A 21,583-nucleotide genomic window follows, 5' to 3' on the forward strand; every position below is an offset into this window, starting at 1 on the left:
TGCATCATGGAGAAGTAGCTTTTCCCGCTGTCACAATGTAGGGGAGCTGGCAGGAGGAGGATCACTGCAGAGACTCTGGGCTCTGAACTGTCTCACAGATGCAATCAATGGTGGTTAATTTTATGCATGAACTTGACTGGGAGAAGGGCAGCCCAAATAATTGGTCCAACATTCTAAATGTGTTTCTGAATGAGAGTAATCTAGAATTGGTTGAGTAAATGAAGCAGATTTCACTCACTGTTGTGGGTGGGCCTCATCTAATTTCACCCAATAGCACCAAAAGAAGGACTCTCCCCTGGAGCAAACCATTCTTTGAACCTGTTGGGTCAAAGGAGACACTGGAGTTTTCTAGCTCCTGAACTCAAATTGAACTCTGAATTCTTGCTAGGTCAAAGTCTGCTTGTCTTCAAACTGGAACTCCACGAACAGTTCCTTTGGTTCTCAGATCTCCACTCAGGTCTGATTGGAATAACATAATGGCTCTCAGGGACCTGCAACTCGCCAACTCAATGCACAGATCTTGGCATTTATTTTAGGCTAAGCACAAGAGTAAATATCTTATAACACATCTTTTACATATGGACACACACACATAGGTGTAATTTACATATATTGTACATTTACATTCTATCAGTTTTTTTCCTAAAGAATTCTAATACAAATAACCCACATTAATGCCAAGCAAATGACCTGATTTATACATTTATAGACCTTGATTTCATTGTTATGGCTTTATCCACAAAACTGGATTCCAGAAAATAAAAATCCTAGGGTCTGTATTAAAGCTCAGTTTATTTATCTGCCACTTTGACCTTCAAGCAATGTCAGATATCTCTTACTATTACTTTCAGACTTTTCACACATAGACAAAGATCTGTGTAAAGCTTTACCTGTCCTTTGGGGTTGTTCTCTGCTTGCTATCCTTTAGGTATGTTCATATTAGCTCTCTACATGGAGGACAGACCGTTAATGAACTCCATAAAAATATACAGCTCTTCAGCCCACTGAGATTTTTTCCTCTTCAGTTTCAACTAGATAATGATGCTCTTTGCTCCTTCTACACTATGAAAGAGTGGTATGTTTCTTATGTCTGTAATAAAAATGCATCAAGATAAGAGTTGGCAGCTGGCTGCCTCTGAAACTAAACCACAGAATTTTAGCCGGGAACATAATATCATGAAAAAAAATATACATCAATACCTCCCTAATTTAGGCTTCCAGAAATTCTGACTTTGTGATCAAACCTGGTAGACTAAAATTTGCCATGACATTCATTTTCAAAATATAGGGATTAAGATGACTAATAGTAAATGAAAAAATAAAGGAGAATATTTACATTCCAAAGAGAAAAATTTATTATCAGGTACTTACTTGGAAGTATCAATTTATATGTAAACACCACAATTACTGTGTAAGCCAAGTGCAATAAGCAAATAACAGCTGCAAAGCCAGGGTGTTTAGTATGCAACCCTCAGAATACTATCACGGAGCCTGAGACAAGTTCCCATTTGTTCACAATTTCTTTAAAGAAAACCCTAGAACAGTGGACAAACAGGATAATTAGGCAGTGTGGTAAGGGGTACTTGTGAAACGAGCCATGAGTTACTTCTCCCAGTGGAGGAAGAAGGGACAGATGGGTTTCTAGGAGTAAGCAAGGTCTAGGCCAGGTGGGTAAAGGGCTGGACAGGTATCCAGATTGGCAGAAGGGTAGAAAGAGGCATCCTGTAAGCATAAGCAAGTCACTCAGTCTATCTGTGGCAGAGTTGCAGTTGGAATTTATGGTTCCAACTTTAGGCATCACCTAGAAGCCTTCAGGTCCTGAACAACTAAAGACAACCTGTGAACTTCCCTAGATAACTCAGGTAGCAATGGGAGAGGGGAAGTAAGAGGGAAGGATTGAACAGGACAGAGGCAGGCAGGTGAAAGTCACCTGGTTGGTCCATGCCAAAAAGCTTGGACATTGAAGAAGGCACAGAAACCCACCTGTTCACTCTAATGAAAACGCACCTGTAAGAGCAAGTGCGCATAGTTCAAAGTTTAATTCCACATCAAAGTTCCCCCTAGCCTCCCCTCTTCCTTTCTGGCAGCCTGGGCAGACTTAATTGCTTGAGTGAAGGCAAGGTACACAAAGGAGCCACAGCAGAATAGTCTCCTTTATCCACTGTAAGAAGCATACTCGCATTTTTTATTTGTTTGTTTTTTGGGCCACACCCGGTGACACTCAAGGGTTACTCCTGGCTATGTGCTCAGAAATCAATCCAGGCTTGGGGGACCATATGGGCACTTTTTTTAAATATATAAAATCTTTATTTAAGCACCATAATTACAAGCATGATTGTAGTTGGGTTCAGTCTTAAACAGAACACCCCACTTCACCAATGCAACATTCCCATCATCAATGCCCCCCTCCTCTGCCACCCCTACCTGTATTCATGACAGGCATTCTACTTCTCTCATTCTTTAACACTGTCATGCTAGTTGTTAGTGTAGTTATTTCCCTAAGAGCGTTCACCACTCTTTGTGGTAAGCTTCAAATTGTGAGCCAGTCCTTCCAGCCCTTCCGGCCCTTAACTCTATTGTCTCTGGGCCTTATTACAATAATGTCTTTCATTTTTTCTTAAAATCCATAGATGAGTAAGACTATTCTGGACCATATGGGATGTGATTTACAGTTATTCATAGACATTTTTAGAAATACAATGTTCCAGCAGCAATCCCACCATCAGTGTCAAACTCCTTCCACCAATGTTTCCAGAGTCCCTCCCATACCCCTTCCCTGGTTCCATCCTGCCATCATAACAGCTACATTTTTTAGCTTGACTATTAAATTTTGTCTCATTATTTCAGTGTTGTTAACTCTGTGGCTTGGCACAAGGGAGAAGCCACTGAATCCAGGACTCTCTTCTGTCCGGCATGGCTGATTAATCCTTCATGGCAACCTTGCTTTTTCAAACCCATCCTCTGGGAAATTATTGCCCAGGGATTGATTTTACAGCCTACACTCATTTAAATCACGCCATTCCCTTATGGAGTTATTCTAAACAACACAGATAAGTGATATATCCTGTATATAGCCTTCTTCTGGTTTACTGTATTTAACATGAGGTACCAGTCACCTCTAAAGGTATTGAAGCAGAGTCAAACCCTCTTCTGCAGAAAACTTTTCTTCTTTTGAAAACCAGATTGCAATTATTATCAGACCCAAGTCCAGAATGCTGGATGATGGAACAGAGAGTGATCATGTAACCATAAGAAGCAAACTTCAGTTTCTTGTTCTACCAAGGGAGTGCAGTCAGCAGCCACTGTCAGGAGACAGTGGTGTATAAGAGATCAGATTCAGGCATTTCCAGAAGGTATACGTACGGTACATGGACAGAACCCTTAGACTCTAAGGCCATTCACTGCTTTATCTCCTTTTATCAGTTCCTACCTATGTTCTCATGGGAATTTTCTGATTAACTAATAGAGAGGTCTGATTGATGAAAGATTCTTTGAGATTATCATTGACACCAAATAGACATGGACAGCTGTTGCACTGAAGCTTCAACTTGGGGTGGGGTGGACAGTTCCAATCTCTAATAAGTAAGGTTGGCTCCATTGGCAACCCCAACCTCATCTTTAAGCTAATCTGCGGGTAAACCTCATTGACATAACAAATACATCTTTACCACTTTCTGCACTTAGAAAACTCCATATTTGGGGGAACTTGAGACAGAACTATGGATGGGATATATATTTTGATCATTTATGACCAAGTACTTATTTCGCATTAATCACCTGCAGAATGCTTACTTCACTGCCATCCTTCCTCATCATTATATTATGACTGACCAAGAAAATCACTTAATAGCAAAAGAAGTTTTTCCATGTTCATGTGTGTGGAGTTCATTAGTTCACAAATAAACCACATCACCTGATAAAATGATGGAATGGCCTATCCATGACCTGTTCCATTAATCTTCCACCTGGTCTAGATGATTTTCCTAAGATTTTATGCTTTCTTTAATAATTGAACATCTAGCGCAATGAATAGACTTTTTCCATTTTCTTTTCTCTTTCTTTTTTTTTTAGGCTAATCAAGTGAAGCAGTGGGAGTGGAGAAGGAACAAAGAAATCTGTAACCGGCTGTGATCAATTAATTGTAAACCCCACTGCACTCGGACCAGCCTTTCTATTTTCTTTTTTAAGCTTCAGAAAAGTGTTTTAAGCTGCGACTTTAGGAAATATTGCTTTAAGTTTCAACTTAGCAAAAGTTGGAGTGTGTGGAAAGTTAACCGGACCATAGTGTGGATTTTTAAAAGACAATAGTTTCAAGTAGAAAAAAAAGCTTACAGTAAAACATTGCACTCAGGTCTTTTCAAACTGTGGTTATATTCAAAGCTATATAAGCAACCACAAGATAAAGAGATTTGCTAATCCAATCGTCTACTCCAGAGATAACAAGGGTGTGAATAAACTTACTTTAGAAAATTAAATAAAAATCTCCAATTCAGTACCGTGGCAGGGGGGGATTGTTTAATGATCTTTAACATTAGTTTGATCCATGATGGGTTTCACAAGCCTGACTGTACTTCAGTAGTACAATCTCTCATCAGCAGGAGGTTCAGTGACACATACTTTAATCAAAGTTAGCTACTTCAAGGGTAATTAAAGGTGTGTTTCAGAATTCTACAGCCAACATTATGGAACTCAAACACAAGCTAACCAAAATAGCTGCAGGTTTTTTTGGAAATTTTTTTGTTTGTTTTTTTGGGCCACACCAAGTAATTACTCCTGGCTAGAAATTGCTCCTAGCCTGGGGGGACCATATGGGACGCCGGAGACTGAACCCAGGTCCATTCCGGGTCAGCGAAATGCAAGGCAAAGGTGGTGATTGTTCTCACCCCAATAACTACAGTTTTACTTTACATATGAAGACTGGAATTTGAAAGTGGTGATAGAAGTCGAGAAAGCAGTGCAATATTGAGAACTAATGCCCACGAACGTATAGTTCACATTGAGTAGAAGCAAAAAAAAATCTTTTTCTTCATTCTATTTTTTAAAAACCAAAAGATAGTACCCTGAAAGAATAAAGTAAACGTTTTATAATGTGATCTATGGATCTTCTACTGCCTCTACCCATTGCTTCCAAATTTGACAAATAAAATTTGCAGACTCATTGATACCTGGAGTGTTGCTGGACAAAAGAGAGCCCAAGTAATGAAGTGGAAATCCTTTGGGGTCACAGAGAGTGAGGAATTCACATTTTGCATGCATTGTACTTCAAATATTTGAGACCCTAGTTCAATCAGTGGGCATAGCAAGGCCCCCAAGAGCATGGCCCTGGTAGACCCCAGCCCCACAATACCGATCTCAGGCCCAAGTATTGAACTTTCTAGCATGGTTGATCAAATTTCATCAGGAGTTGTCAACAGGTCCCCTGTTGCTGCCACCACCACCACCACCACCAACAACAACAACAACAACACGCAGACCTGCTCTAAATTTCTACAGAGAGGGGTAGAAGACAAGACCTAATAAGGTGTACTCATTGTTGACACCTTTCCTGTTCCATCACCATCATCTTTCTACATCAATTCTACAAAGCATCAATTCTACAAAGAGTTGTTAAGTAGAAAAACTCATGAGGAGACCCTTCCAGTTCCTTCCCCACTTATTATTTCAATTTTGTCCTTTAAAATTTGTATGTAGTTTTCCACTATTTAAAAAATACCATTTATTTTTCCACTATTTAAAAAATACCATTTAAGACATTTTGAAAAATATTAACCAAAATCATAGGATGCCATGAAAAAACAACCATTGCTAACACATAGACTCATTACATCTCATGATCCACTCTTTGCAAATGCTTTTCTCCCTTTACCCAGACATACCCAGAATTATCCACCTTTTTACACTAAGCTCTTTATCTCTAGCATATTTTCCATCCCAGAATTATCACTTTTAAGCTTCACTCCAATGGTTCTGCTATTTCACTTCAAGTGGATGTTTCCACCAACCTACTCCCGGTGAAGTATGTCTACATAAATTCTAATTTGGGACCATATCATAGAACACATCCATAAGTATCTTGGTACATAAGGTTTCTGACATTAAGGAATCCCTCAGCCCTTCTTAGGTTAGATTCCCAATAATAAAATATCTAGGGGTCGGAGAGATAGCATGGAGGTAGGGCATTTGCCTTGCATACAGAAGGATGGTGGTTCAAATCCCAGCATCCCATATGATCCCCCGAGCCTTCGAGGAGTGATTTCTGAGCATTGAGCCAGGAGGAACCCCTGAGCGCTGCCGGGTGTGATCCAAAAACCAATAAATAAATAAATATAATATAATACGATACAATGCAATACAATACAATACAATATCTAGGTCCAAGGCTAATATATTAAGACCTTGAGAGGCAGTTATCTGAAGGACATTATCTAAATAGTAAAGTCCCTTGAATGGGCAAAAGTGATACAAATGACAACAGGCTCAGATGGCTAAATTCATTCCCAATAAATTTAATCAATATAAAATGGTTATTCAAGACTAATGGATATTCAAGATTATTCCATTGATCTGAGGGTCTATCTTTATTGCAATACTGTGTGATTTAATACTGCTTTTCAGTACAGTTTGAAGTGGGGGAAAGGGATGCTTCCCATCTTCCTTTCCAAGGATTGCTTTAGCTATTCGTGAGGTTTTTTGTTCCAACTAATTTCATCACTCAAGTATTTCTCTATTCAACTAGGGTCGGATTACCAGTCCTGCTACATAAACTTTGCAAGAACCTGACAAAATAATCAGTGATCCCACATTACTAAAGATAGGGTTCCTCTGACCTCTTTTTACTCCAGTGGTGACTTTTAAACATCACTGGAGCCAGCATCCAGCCTTCTCACTCCTTGTTTCATGTTCTACTGATATTTTCTCCCTGTTCCTTGTTAATTTCTTCTCTTTTTCTTTTGCTTCTGTTAATGTTAGTGTGCCCATGGTTGAACTGCTGATTCTCTTTGCTCTTAAAATTTTTGTTCCTTCCATACAGACTTCATCCTGCTTCATGATTTTTAAATATTACTTCTGACACTAATTGAAAAACATTCATCTCTGGGCTGCCTCTATCTCCAAAACTCCTGAAGAAACCTGTCTGAAGCACCTCCAAACCAGCCTTTTGAAATCTGACCCTTTCTTCTTTCCTCCAATCCTTTTCTACCTGCATGTTTTTTTTTTTTCATTTTGGTCACTTAGGTCCATGAAGAAATCTCATCAATATAAAATTATTAGTTTCATGTTTGCCTTTTTTTGTGCTAATATTTAAAATGTGGTGTGTAGTTTTAATAATTGGGCATTTCAATTTGGATGGTACATTTTCCTCAGAATCACTTGATTTATGATCTATAAATGGAAAAATACATCCACACACTCATTCTAAGTTTATGATCTATACAATTGAAAAATACATCCACATATCCATTCCAAGTAAATTAAAAAGTTTTCCAGTAGATGAATTGAATATCATTTGCCTTTTTGGTTAATTAAACTAGCATCAAATTAAACATTAAGTTCAGCCAACCAGCAACGTTTCACATATTCAATATGGCTGGTGGCTAACTTATCATGCAGTAATGTTTTGGACCATCCTATGGGATGTTTCTGTTTTTGAATTTCTGATGGATACAAAGAAAAATATAACCTTAAAATTAAGCATTCATGAAAGAAAGAGTTGCTTCACATATTGTCTAGTATTCAGTTAATCAGAAAAAAATTAAAAAATTTTGTTCTGTATGAATTTCAGGAGTCTTTGATCTATTTCTTTCAAAAAATGTCATGGATATCCTTATACAGATTGCAGTAAATCTGTACAATGCTTTAGGAAATATTGTTTCCCAATGGAAATATGATATACCTATCATCAATTTTTCTTTGATAAAGGGGCAAGAAATACAAAGTGGAGTTTTAGGAAAGCCTCTTCAAAAAGTGAAAAACAGTCCAACTACATGCAAAAAAAAAAAATAAGCAGGGGCCCCTATCTAGAAGCTGTTAAGTATAAATAAGATTGAAAGAAAGGAAAAGAAAAGAAAAAGAGAAGTGGATATGTCAAGCAATTTTTGTTTATTTTTCTTTCTTCTCTTTCTGCATAAGCACAGTAAAGATTGGGGAAATTAGAAAGAAAATTTTCTTGGCTAAAAGATACAGGGTGTCTCTACCCTTGAAATATACTGTCATGAGACTGACTATAGGCTCCAGGAATGCTAGTTGTCAAACCTGAGGTCTTTCTTTGTGGTACCAGAAAAAGTTCTGTTCAGTCGCGGTTGTCAGAGTCATTCTTCTGTAATTAGAGATCTTGGCTCTTGCACACTCCAGGGAGAAGCCTAGGATAAAGTCTTTCTTTGTGGTCCCAGGAAAAGTTCTGCTCATTCAAGGTTGTTGTAATCAGTCTTCTTTAATTAGACACCTTGGATTTTGCACAGATCTATGACAGAGGGTCTCCTGCTTTCATCTCACCATTAGGTGGTGAGATAGGGCAACCTGCCCTAAAATTGAGTTGTTGCTGCTTCCTCATCATCAGGGTATCATATGAATCTACCCTGGCTCAAGTTGGTGCCAGAGCAGTATTAGGCCTTCCCCCTGGGGGGAGTTTGATTCCTGGAACTAGTGCAGGGAACTGTGCCAGTTCTAAGGTTGGGATCCGGGTATCGAGTCAATGTCCAATCACATGAGGTCTAAGTCAGGTCCCCATGACAATTTTCAGGGTAGAAGGTGCCCCTGCCTTATAAAACTCATGAGTTCTTACCCCTATTAGATAAGAACTTTTCTATACATAAGATTTACCCCAAGAAAGGAAGAAAGGAAGGAAGGAAGGAAGAAAAAAAGAAAGAAAGAAAGAAAGAAAGAAAGAAAGAAAGAAAGAAAGAAAGAAAGAAAGAAAGAAAGAAAGAAAGAAAGAAAGAAAGGAAGGAAGGAAGGAAGGAAGGAAGGAAGGAAGGAAGGAAGGAAGGAAGGAAGGAAGGAAGGAAGGAAGGAAGGAAGGAAGGAAGGAAGGAAGGAAGGAAGGAAGGAAGGAGGAAGGAGGAAGGAAGGAAGGAAGGAAGGAAGGAAGGAAGGAAGGAAGGAAGGAAGGAAGGAAGGAAGGAAGGAAGAAGATATACTATTTTAAAAGAACTCAATTAAATTATTACTTGAGGATCTGGAAGATAGTACAGTGATAAGGTGCTTGCCTTGTATGCAGCGAACCTGGGTTTGCCAACCTGGCACCACATTATGGTTCCCTGAGCACCACCATGAGTGATCTCTGAGCAAAGAATCAGAAATAAAGTCTGAGCATTGTTGGGTGAAGCACCAAAAACAAATAAACAATAAAAGCAGATTATACCTTGAATTAGTAAAATACAATAATGGAAGTTGGATGACAATAGAATGATGCTGTCTACCATGCATACAATGTGAAAACAAATATACATGAGTCTTTTAATAGTCTAATTAGAATACCAGACACCATTAACATAATGTGGACAGGGATTAATCAGAATTAAGTTTAAAGTTCTTGAACTACTCAGGCAGATAGAAATACCTGACTTGGTTCAGATTTATGCAGATAAATATGTATGCTGAATCTACCAAATGATATATAATAGAAAATAGAAGTATAATGCTTTTGAATAGTAGAGAAGAAAATATAGAGTATTCCAATCTAAATTAGTAGTCAGGATCTAAATTAATACAAAAGCAATGATGTAGAGTGTCTCCAATTATAAATGGTGAGATAGAGATAAAATAAATGGTAAAATAATACAAATAGACTAATAGCAGTACGATGAATGAACATAACTCCACATTCAACCTAATATAATTTATAGAGGAAGATTAAAAATGTATAGGTTACATTTAGATTACAAAACTAAAACTTAATATTAAAAATGCTGCATTTATTTGCTATCTGCAAGAATATTTCAAATAAAATAAAAAATGTAAAGACCCATTGATAGTGAAAAGATTTTCTTTTATACGGTAAGATAGGCAAACACTAGCAAAAGAAAACTGAGATAGGGTTCTATTAAAAGTCTAGTTAGTACATCAGTAGAAATTACAATGGTGTTTCCTAATTTTATTTGTTCAATTGTCAACAAAAAGAAAAAATAAACTAGAATGTCTCCATAACATATTGCTTCAAATTATAAAATGAACATGGAAAAGAAGCACATTTCTATGTTTTTCCTCTTTCATAATGGACTTATCAAGCTATAGAAATGAATCAGGGGCCGGAAGGTGGCGCTAGAGGTAAGGTGTCTGCCTTGCAAGCGCTAGTGTAGGACGGACCACGGTTCGATCCCCCGGTGTCCCATATGGTCCCCCTGAGCCAGGGGCGATTTCTGAGCGCATAGCCAGGAGTCACCCCTGAGCATCACCAGGTGTGGCCCAAAAACAAAAAAAAAAAAAAAAAGAAAAGAAAAAAAATACATAAGAATGTTTAGAATGGGGCCCAGAGTGATAGCATAGCGGCGTTTGCCTTGCAAGCAGCCGATCCAGGACCAAAGGTGGTTGGTTCGAATCCCGGTGTCCCATAGGGTCCCCCGTGCCTGCCAGGAGCTATTTCTGCGCAGACAGCCAGGAGTAACCCCTGAGCAACGCCGGGTGTGACCCCCCCCCCAAAAAAAGAAATGAATCAGGAAGACAAAAGATTGGAAGAACACAACCACCTAATCTAAACAAATGACCATAGATCACCAAAGCAAGAAATTCCCTTTCAAGAGTACTTGGAACATTTGCCAAAACTACATGCTATGGCATAAAACCAGTTCAACAAATATAAAAGAAGAGCAACCAAAGAGGTCAGTATTCTTTGACCTTTTTCTGACTGTGGTTCTTTTCTGACCCGATTTCTGTTTTGTTTCTTGTGTGGTTTTCCCCATTTATACGATTTTCACATATGGCCCCTTGGAATATCCTTAACTGTATCAGAAACACTGATACAGCCCACATTCTAACATGTCTGTCCATTAAAAATGGGAGTGAGAGGGTCCGGAGAGATAGCACAGTGGTGTTTGCCTTGCAAGCAGCCGATCCAGAACCTAAGGTGGTTGGTTCTAATCCCGGTGTCCCATATGGTCCCCCGTGCCTGCCAGGAGCTATTTCTGAGCAGACAGCCAGGAGTAACCCCTGAGCAATGCCGGGTGTGGCCCAAAAAAAAAACAAAAAAAAAAATGGGAGTGAGAGGGTAAAGGACTAAAGATGGCTGAAAATTTAATCAACTTTAAAATGCATATGCAAATCAGAGAAAACATCGTGATTAAAATGTGTCCAAAAGTACAAGTGAATATAACAAAGGTGTTATGTATCATAACTGGACATGCAATAGTGTAAGTGAACTACTTAGAAGCATACAAGAAAGGATGGATGAAATGAAGAAGTTAAACAGGTTAATTGTTAGAAACTGAGATTAGAAAAAAAAAATGAAGCAAAGGCAGTGGAGGGAAAGACTAATAAGGAAGAAAACAGCAAGTAAATAGAATTGAATGATACAAAACAAAAGTGAAAGAGACATTTTTGTTCCTTGTAGAAGTCTGCCCAGATGGGACATTCAGGTAGGGTTGGGCTGGCAGAGAATGTTTGCTCTCTCTTCACCCCACAGGAGGAATGAAGGTTAATGTGAGAGAGAGCCACGGTCCAAGTGGAGGAAGGGGTCTAGAGCTAGATTAGCACTTCTCTGTACCCCCCAAACACTCCTGCTTGGTCGTGTTTCTACTCTGTGGGGAAGCTATTTTAACTATCTCCCAGATTTTGAAAAAATTCAATAAATCCAGTGGTTATCTTTCTGTTTCTAATTATCCTTGTTGCTTTGGGTGATCCGTTGATAGCAGTTTCAGGGAAGAACTGAAAGTGAAGGAGAAAGAGGGTCTGTTGACATGAGTAAAATATCAGGGTCCCTGTAAGGAGCTAGAGGACTCAGAAGAGGCAGTGCAGTGGGGTTGAGTGCCAGCAGCACCCAGGCAGCAGACACCAAGAGGTGGCAGTTCTGGAAGACCTACCCATCGTGGGTCTGGCAAGATTTTGAAAAACATTGAGTGTGGAGTCAATAAAAGCAAGATTTTAAGTTTTCTTCTAATTATCCAGAAAAGCAAGCCAATCAATAATCTTGCGTACTCTGGTTACATGTCATTCTAGGAACTCAAAGTCCCTACTGATTAGCTTTAAAGTGAAGTAAGACTACTTTGTGTAACTCAAACACAAAAAGACCACTGTGATATGTCTTATGAAACTGGAACTACACAAGGACAGCAAAATGATACTTCAAAAGGGTTTTTAAAGAGCGACTAGGAATAGGTTGGGGGTGGTAAAATGCTGGCGATACAGAGAGGAACAACAATACAAGGCCAGTGAAATACTATCATATATAGAATATATAAAATAGCATAATAAATAATAGTATGCCACTTGAATATGGCATTTAGGATAATAATATTTTAACAACAATGTCATTAAAGCAATCATTAAACAATTAAATTGTTTATTAAATAAATTATTTATATGTATTAAATAAAACCAATAATATTATTAAAACAATGGCTCTTTACACCTTTTTTTTCTATTTAAAACACTCTTGCAGGAGCCAGAGAGATAGCACAGCAGTAGGGCGTTTGCCTTGCAAGTGGCTGACCCAGGACTGAAACCCGGCATCCCATATGGTTTCCCCTGCCAACCAGGAACGATTTCTGAGCAGGGCCAGGAGTAATCCCTGAGTGCCACCAGGTGTGGCCTGAAAAACAAACAAACAAACAAAAATACTCTTGCAGATAGCAAACAAATGCATCATTTTTTTTAGTCTGTAAATTTTAGTTTTGTAATCTCAAAATAATCTATACATTTGTAGCCTTCCTCTATAAATTATATTAGGTTGAATGTGGAGCTATTTCACTCATTAAGTAAATTATTATTTTAATAAGTGAAATAGTATAATATATAAGATGTAAGATGAAAGCAGAGGGGCTGGAGAGAGCATGGGGCTAAAGTGGTTGCCTCGCATGTAGAAGAATGGTTGTTCGAATCCCAGCATCCCACATGGTCCCCTGAGCCTGCCAGAAGCGATTTCTTTTTTTTTTTTTTCTTTTTTCTTTTTTTCTTTTTCTTTTTTTTTTGGTGTTTGGGCCACACCCGGCAGTGCTCAGGGGTTACTCCTGGCTGTCTGCTCAGAAATAGCTCCTGACAGGCACGGGGGACCATATGGGACACCGGGATTCGAACCAACCACCTGTGGTCCTGGATCGGCTGCTTGCAAGGCAAACGCCGCTGTGCTATCTCTCTGGGCCCAGAAGCGATTTCTTAGCATAGAGCCAGGAGGAATCCCTGAGCGCTGCCGGGTGTGACCCAAAAACCAAAGGAAAATAAAATAAGATGAAAGCAGCGTGCCTTGCATCCTTGCATGCAACTGACCTGGGTTTAATCGCTGGTACTCCACAGTCCCCATTGCCGCCAGGAATAATCCCAGAGAACAGAGTCAGGAAGTAATCCCTGAACACTGCTTATTCAGCCCCCGTACAAAACAAAAATTCAGAAAGGGGTTCAGGTGTTTTTATTCCTTTTCTCCCATGATTTTGAAAAACCCCATGCAATGCATGTCCCCACCTACAAAAGGATCTAATTTCAGAGAAGTTTCATCTCATATCTAGAAGGGGAATCCTAACAAATAATAGTTATAAAACACCACAATTTAGTGCCTCAAAACTAGAGACTTCAGCAAATAGTCATATTGGATTCTGGGCTATGGCCTCTATCTCACGAGCACCCCCCATCCTCAACTCCGCCCACCTTCTAATTCCCCCCATATCTTAGTTTCTTTTCTTTTTATCGTTCTTTCTTTTTGTTTCTGTTTGTTTGTTTGTTTGTTTGTTTTGGGCCATATCCAGTGGTGCTAAGGGTTACTTCTGGCTTTTTTGCTAAGAAATCCCTTCTGGCAAGTTCGAGGGACCATATTCTGGGGACTAAACCCAGGTCAGCTGCATGCAAGGCAAAAGCCCTACCTGCTGTGCTATCACTCCAGCCCCTACATATGTTTCTTGAGCCAAGTGTCTGCTCAGTGAGATTAAATGATTAGCAGGCTCATTGGATCATTCCAATTGCACAGCACATACTATGATATCCACCACTGACATTATAAATTATAGCCCCAAAATGCTTTCTACAGTGTCTTCCCTTCCCCCGCCCCAGTTGATAATCTAAGTATGCATGTCAAATATTAACTCACAGTGACCTAAAGAAGGTAATGCAGGCTGTGGCCAAAGACAGTAGGCAGTTTCAAGAAGCAATTTCTACCCAGCTTGCCACCATGTAGAACTGCTTCTCAGAAGACATGGTAAGCAGGTGATATTTCTCAAGGTAAAGGATCTAGCCTGTCCCCAAACAGGTCCACCTTCCATTCAAACATTTTAATGTTTCATGCTATTTTGGTCTTCTTGTTACAGCAATTGATCCCACCAACTCCCTGCCATGGAGAATTATTGGCTCCAAACTGGAGTTACCTCACCAAAGTCTTCTAATTTCTTTCTTTTTCTTTCTTTTTTTTTTCTTTTTGGGCCACATCCAGTGATGCTCAGGGGTTACTCCTGGCTATGTGCTCAGAAATCGCTCCTGGCTAGGGAGACCATATGGGACTCCTGGGATCGAGCCGCAGTCCGTCCTAGGTTAGCACATGCAAGGCAAACGCCCTACTGTTTGGGCACCACTTAGGCCCCAGTCTTCTAATTTCTAATCTTTAAAAAGAATAATCTATGGACATTGGTGCTGAGCATGGTGTGCCAGCATTGTACCCCTAATAAGGGATATACCACCTTCATGGCTGAAACCTCAGTTGGGGGGTGAGAGGAACTTTCTGTTTATTCACATAAAAAAGGTAGATTTCCAGCAATAATGGGGCTTTATTTTTTGTTTGGTAGCCTTTTTTGTTTTTGTTTTTGTTTGTTTTTGTTTTAGGTTACTCCTGACTTTGCACTCAGAAGTCCTCCTGGCAGCCTCATGGGAACATACGGGATGCCAAAAATCAAACCCAGGTCAGCAGCATGCAAGGCAAATATCCTACTTGCTGTGTTATGGCTGCTTTCTTTCTTTTGTAAAGGGGAAACAGAAGGGCAAATAAGAAGGGGACCTAGGCCCTAAAGCATATGATCATTGTATAGTCTTGTAAACCAATATTATTTGAATAAAATAAATGGACAATTTTGGAATTATCAGAAGCAAGCAGGAAGAAGGAAGAGAAGGGAAGCAGAAGGATAAAGGAAAAGAGAGAGAGAAGGGAAGACATGAAGTGAGCAACTGTGCAATTAAGGAGACACATACTACCCCTGCCCATCCCCAGGAACTGGAGGTACTTTCCCCTGTTTTAGGTTTCCCTGAATAAAGGCATGGATAAACAGCTGATCTTTGAACTAAACTTTTAGCAATTCTTCTAAATCAAGCATGTATTTATAGGATGTTTCTGATTTTCACTTATAGACAACCAAGTTCATATATTAGGTTTGAATAAAGGGGCCAGAGTGATAACATGATGGTAAGGCGTTTGCCTTGCAGGATAGACAGTTGTTCGAATCCCGGCATCCCATATGGTCCCCCCTAGCCTGCCAGGAGTGATTTCTGAGAGCAGAGCCAGGAGTAGCCCGAGTGCTGGTGTGTGTGGCCCCAAAACAAAATAATTAAAAGGAAAGGGAGGTCAGAAACTTCTGGGATTTCAGAATGAGCCTCCAAAATTATTTCTATATATGCAAATACATTTGCATACAAACTCTCTTTAAAAAAAACTTTAATTAAAGCACCATAATTTACAAAACTCTGTTCTTCCTTAGCACCACCAATGCACCTCCCCCTCCACTCTATTTCTTTCCTTCTCACTATACTCTGGGGCCAAGAGTGATCCAGGCAACCCCCCTTTAAACCACTGCAATCCCTCATGCAGTTATTCTAAATATCACATACAAGTGGCATCATTCTGTATTCATTTTTCTTCTTGCCGGCTTCATTTAAAATGATAAAACTCTCCTCGTTACACCATTGTTCCTCCCTCTATAATTAGGATTCACTTCAAGCTGCAGTCACTATTCATCAACACTGCCCTGGAAGTTTCAAAGAGGACAGCCAGTTTGAGAAGCAATTTGACTCCAGGTCAAACTGAAAGTTTACATAAATTATGATCCTGCCACGCCCCTTCTGAGCACATAAACTCAAGAACTTCTTTTGCACAATCATAAATACATTTCAGCGACAGTGAGGCCATTGATCTTCCATATAGAAGAAAACTAGTTCCATGCCTCGCACAATATAGTGATATATATATTTAATATTTTTGTTCCGTTCTGTTTGAGAGGCCACACACAGTGGTGCTCAGGGCCGACTCTTGGCACAGTGTTCACGAATCAATAGGGGCCATCTGGGATATCGGAGATTGAACTAGGGTTGGCCATGTGCATGAACTAGGGTTGGCCTTAGCTGCTTTACTATCTATCACTCTGGACCCATGTTTTTGGTTTTGGTTTTTGTTCGTTTTTGGAGGGTAGAGACCTAGCTAGATTCAGTGCTTACTCCTACTCTCTGCTCACGGGACCACAGTATGGTGCTAGGAATCATCGAGCCCAGGTAGGCCACCTGCAAGGCAAGCTACTGTTTCACTATATTATATCTCTAGTCCAGTAAAAGTGATAATTTAGAGAAAAAAATTGATAATTAAAAATATATATTAAGCCTCTAAGGAACATGCAAAGCCAAAGAGCAGTGAAACACACTCTAAGCTTACCAGATAAAACATCGGATTCAAACTCACTCTGGTAGAAGAGGCGAGGAGATAAGGAATTTCAATACAGCACTCAAGAGGACTGACAACATCTCCTCTCATAAACAGATGTGCCAAATCTAACAGAACTAAAGTTAAGGGAAGATGTGGTGTAGATGTTAAATATACCCTAAGGCCCAGTTACTCAATTTATGGGTATGTATACATATATATATGTATATATAGCATATATATACATATATAACTGAGACACATATATATGTGTATATGGAGATATATAGATATATATGAGGCACACTCTACAACACTCCTACAAATCTAGGAAGGATATTCCCTGCAATGTTTTTCACAGTAGAAAAACAAAACAAAAAAAGGTCCATAGAAAGACAGATATTAAGCAGAACCCCCCCCCCCAAAAATCAGTTGGATCCACAAGTATCAGCTTATAGCAACACATATTAAAACAAAAACTGGTAGGTAAAAATACATCCCCATAAGAACATACTTCCACGTTTAAATAACTTTAAGCACAACACTATATTCTCCTAGGCACACGTTTACTTTGAATGTTACAGGTTCTATAGACTCTACCCCAAATTCTTGTCTTGTCTTGTATGACTTACCCTCTTACTGAGGAAAGAAATCTTTATTTATGGCACTGCCATACTTACAGTGAAGAAAAGTACTAAAAGCAGGTGACAGGGAGGCCAAAAAGATATGAATCCCCTCACACAGAAGAAAGGCACGACTTAGTTAAGAAAGCTGAAAAACTTGGTCACGGTACTCCCTCTACTCCAACAAAGTATATAAACTTAGAGGACTTAAAAATATCAAAGACCAGAACCTTCATTTCTTTTGAAAATTAATTTATATACACACATATATACCCATTGCACATAAATGCATAGCTACATGAATACATATATCTACCATCTCAGTGAAAATACTCAACACTCTTGCTAAACGTCAGCACAGAGGCCATCACATAAATATTACTAGCACCTCTGTATTGCTTATTGTACGAAGGAAAAGGTAATAATGGGTGGAACAGGGAACTGATGAACCCTGTCAACAACTGAAGCTAACATCCACTTCCCTCTTGGTTTCCCTGGTCTCGTCTCCCGTCTCCCATGCTACAGAGTGAGGGCACAGGTTCTACTCAGGCCTATTAATTCCTGTAAGTTCACTACAGGTGACATATTGAAAAAAGAGGCATCTTCTTCTTTGAGCCCAATGAAAAAAATTATTCCTGGGAAAATACTGGTGCGAGAAGAGACTGTCTGACTCATAACACGAAAATTCCAGGATATGAAACTCAGCTCCATATGATATATCTCAGCACCACAGGTCCCCAGATCCCAGAGCACCCTAATAAGCTGGAATCGAATTTTGGACTTTGTAGAGCAGAACTGGACTCCTCTAAAGACTCTAAAACAGCTACTGGATTTGGAAATGTCTTTTGGATACAAGGGAAAGTTGGATTTTAATCCCAGAACTCCTTCCTCAAGTTTGAGAAAGGAAAGTAGATGATTTCAGGTCTCTGGACAATGTGGCGCCACCATGTGGTAACAACATGACTAACTCATGGATCATTTAGCTTTGAAATCCTGTGGTTCTAGCAATTTTTAACGTCGAGAAATTAAAAATATTTACATTTGTGTTTAATTTTATTTATTCATATTTTAGAAGCATATGCTATTTTATAAGATCATGATTAATATACACTCTTGAACTAAAGTTCATTAAAATACACTCTTGAACTAAAGCCTCTTTTTTTTTTATTGAAGTCAGAGCTATTTTTTATATGTGGATCTGATTTGTCACACAACCCAAGCATCAATCATGCTATGTTGCAAACAATCAGATTATCCTGGTTGAGACCATCTGCTTCCTTTTCACTTTCTGGACTAGCTTAGGTATGAATGAAACAATAAAGTAGTCTGATACCAAGTACCCTGGATTTGCATTCATTGGAAAAAAGTTATTTAAGTAGAAAATCATCAAATAGTTCCATTTCAGTTCTGAAACAAAAATGATCCATAAAATTAGACTAAAATTATAATTTGCATGACAGAACTAAGCAGGATGATGGTTACTCTTGGAGAATATAGGGGTAACAGGGAAGATGGGAAGTCTAACAATTAGCTTGGGTATAGGTTATACATGTGTTGTTTACTTTGTGAAAAAAACCATTGAGTATATGCACATTTCGAACCTGTGCATTTTCCTGTGATTATGCTATTCAATATATATATATATATATATATATATATATATATATATATATATATATATATATATATATTTGTGTTTTGGGGGACAGCACACCCAGCGGCACTCAGAGGTTACTCCTGGCTCTGTGCTCAGAAATTGCTCCTGGCAGTCTCAGGGGGCCATATAGGATGCCCAGGATGGAACTTGGGTCTGTCCTGAGTTGGCAGCATGCGAGGCAAACGCCCTACCACTTGCTATCACTCCAGGCCCTATTCAATATTAAAACAAATCCAACCAGATCTGATCCAGCCATCTCTCTTTCATTTGACTATCAGATTAAAAAAGAAAAATGTATGCAAGCAACAGCAAGGTTAGGAAGGCCCATTTCTCTCTAGCAGGTGCTTCAGCCTGTGAGAGGAGACTGCGCTAAAGGCCTGGTCTACAAATGAGCTCTTCTAGCCCTTGGAGCAGGGAGAAAGGAAGCAGATCACAACCCACACGTTTGTGAGTTCACGTTTGTGAGTTCAGCTGACACTTGGCCATGCAAAAGTGAAGCAAGTCTCCAGCAGCAGGCAACTCTCCCTCCCATGTGAGACCTTGACCGCGGGGAGACTCCTGTCACAGAGGGACGGACTGCAGCTGCACAGATCCAACTCCACACACAGACAAGCTGGGCCCCGCCTCCAGAGACAACTCCCACCTTCAGAGTACGTAAAGACCTTGGGGACCCCCCCAGCTGCTCCAGCCAGGATAGACTCTAAAGGGTTGGAGGGGGAAGGGGACGGGAGGGAGGTGGGGGAGCTTGGAAAGTCGCAGGTACCCGCAGCCAAAGGAAACTGGAAAAGAGTCTCTTTTCAAAGTCTCGGTAAACAGAATTTCTTAACAAAGATGGGCTGTTGTTGTTTGGTGGGGGGTTTTGATTGTATTTAGATTAGAGAATGCTGTTATTCGGGAATTCGAGAATTCCTGAAGTCACCTCCTTTTCCATTCACCCATCATTCACTCTTAGATCACCTCCTTATAATTCCCTTCCCAGCTTGTCCTCGGAACACCAGCCGCCTTAGAAAGACTGGAGGGAAAAGATATACTCCATAGATATATATCCTATGGAGAAAAGAAAATCGAGGCGACAAGATGCTTCAGGAAATGTTTCGTCCTGGATTTAGGAAGGGGCTGGGGTTTGAGTCGGTGGGACAGTTGGAGAGATGGTAGATATCAAACTCCAAGATCACCATGACAGGGGAGACCCTCCAAAGATCTGGGGGTAAAATTAGTCAGAATTCCCTCACTGGGACCGAGCTCCACTGTCCCCTGGGGGGAAAAATAAGATTCAACCCAAATGGAAAGAAGGTGGAGGCAGGCAGCATGCAGTAAGTGGCTTGAAGCCAGGCTCGGCGCATGCCATTCTGGCCTCTTGGAGAAGAGAACCAGGAGGAGGGCGACCCCATCAAGCAGCTCAGAGTCTCTGAGATACTTTCTCTGGTAGGATGGGGAGAGACCCAGAGGCGCAGATCTGAGAGTGGGTACTCAGAACCCCGAAACCAACCGATAAGTGGCCATTAAGTGGCCAGAACAGAGGCGCGCTCTCCAGGACGCAGGTCCAGTGTTTCTTTCCCACGGCTGGCGCTCACACCAAAGTGCTCCCGGACCAGCTCCTTGAACCTTCCTGATCCCCCTGGACTTCCTTGGGGATCCTCATCCCGCTGAAAGGAACTTGAGAGAGGGAAACTGGAACCAACTGCTGCGGCTCACCTGGAGCCCCCACACCCGGGGAAGCGAGGGCGCAAAGCCCCTAGGTGGACACGGGCGTCCCGGCATGACCTTGGACGAGTCCCCGCGTTGGATCGGTCCCCTTCGACAAAAACTCGGGGTTCCCAAAGAGCCTAGGAAGCGGTGCGGGGCTTCCAGGGGGTGGTGCGGTGCGGTGCGGTGTGGTGCGCGCCTCCTCTCCTAGCGGGTGCGCAGGGGAAGCGCAGCCCGGAGCGCGACGTGGCCGGAGGGGCGCGGAAAACGCAATTGGGGGCCAGGGGGAGGCTCGGACAGGGTACCCAGAGAGGAGAGTGCGCCCCTGGAGCCCCGTCACCCCAAATTCACGCAGCCTGGGGGTCAGAGGGGACCCGGGGATGTGCGGGGAACGGACGGGGAACACTCACGCGGGTGGCAGGCGGGAGGGCTTGGTCTCCCCCATGGAGGGCTGCGGGGTCCGGCCCCCGCACGATGCCGATTGCGGGGCGCACCTGCCGCAGCGCGCGGGGCCACCGCAGCAGCCTTTGCGGGAGCCGGGTGGGAGCCTGGAGGCGACAGACTGCGAGGGAGCCCCAGCTCGCAGCCAATCAGGCGGGTCCCGGGCGGGGACCTTGCGGGGTGCGTGCGGGGCGCGCGGCTGGAGAGGCCTCGGGCGCTCCCGGGGCGCGCGGGGCGGAGGCGGAGCCGGGCTGCGCGTTCCCGGCCTGGGGAACCGCACCCACCCCTTCCCTGGACACGGCGCAGTGCGGAGGGAGCCGGCGGGGAGGCCGGGTGCGCCACTTGGGGTTCCCCTCCCGCGCTCCCCAAAACCGTTATCTTCCCAAGCGGAGCGCGAGGGGTCCCCAGGCCCCTCACCAATGCCAACGC

General features: G+C 41.3%; 3 protein-coding genes across 3 annotated transcripts in view; 1 reads left to right on the top strand and 2 right to left on the bottom strand.

Moving 5' to 3' along the window:
* The window catches only part of MYRIP (myosin VIIA and Rab interacting protein), a 334,456-nt gene extending 313,183 nt beyond the window's left edge, over positions 1 to 21,273 (bottom strand). Inside the window, exon 1 of the mRNA XM_049766460.1 lies at positions 21,124 to 21,273. The gene's annotated coding sequence lies outside the window, so the exon portion shown is untranslated. The remainder of the gene's footprint in view (positions 1 to 21,123) is intronic.
* EIF1B (eukaryotic translation initiation factor 1B) overlaps positions 1 to 21,583 on the bottom strand; it is a 634,827-nt gene that overhangs the window by 338,391 nt on the left and 274,853 nt on the right.
* GORASP1 (golgi reassembly stacking protein 1) overlaps positions 21,174 to 21,583 on the top strand; it is a 737,102-nt gene continuing 736,692 nt past the window's right edge. The window contains exon 1 of the mRNA XM_049766424.1: positions 21,174 to 21,177. The gene's annotated coding sequence lies outside the window, so the exon portion shown is untranslated. The remainder of the gene's footprint in view (positions 21,178 to 21,583) is intronic.

This window comes from Suncus etruscus, chromosome 20, assembly GCF_024139225.1.
Source record: "Suncus etruscus isolate mSunEtr1 chromosome 20, mSunEtr1.pri.cur, whole genome shotgun sequence".
In the NCBI taxonomy this organism is placed as follows: Eukaryota; Metazoa; Chordata; class Mammalia; order Eulipotyphla; family Soricidae; genus Suncus; species Suncus etruscus.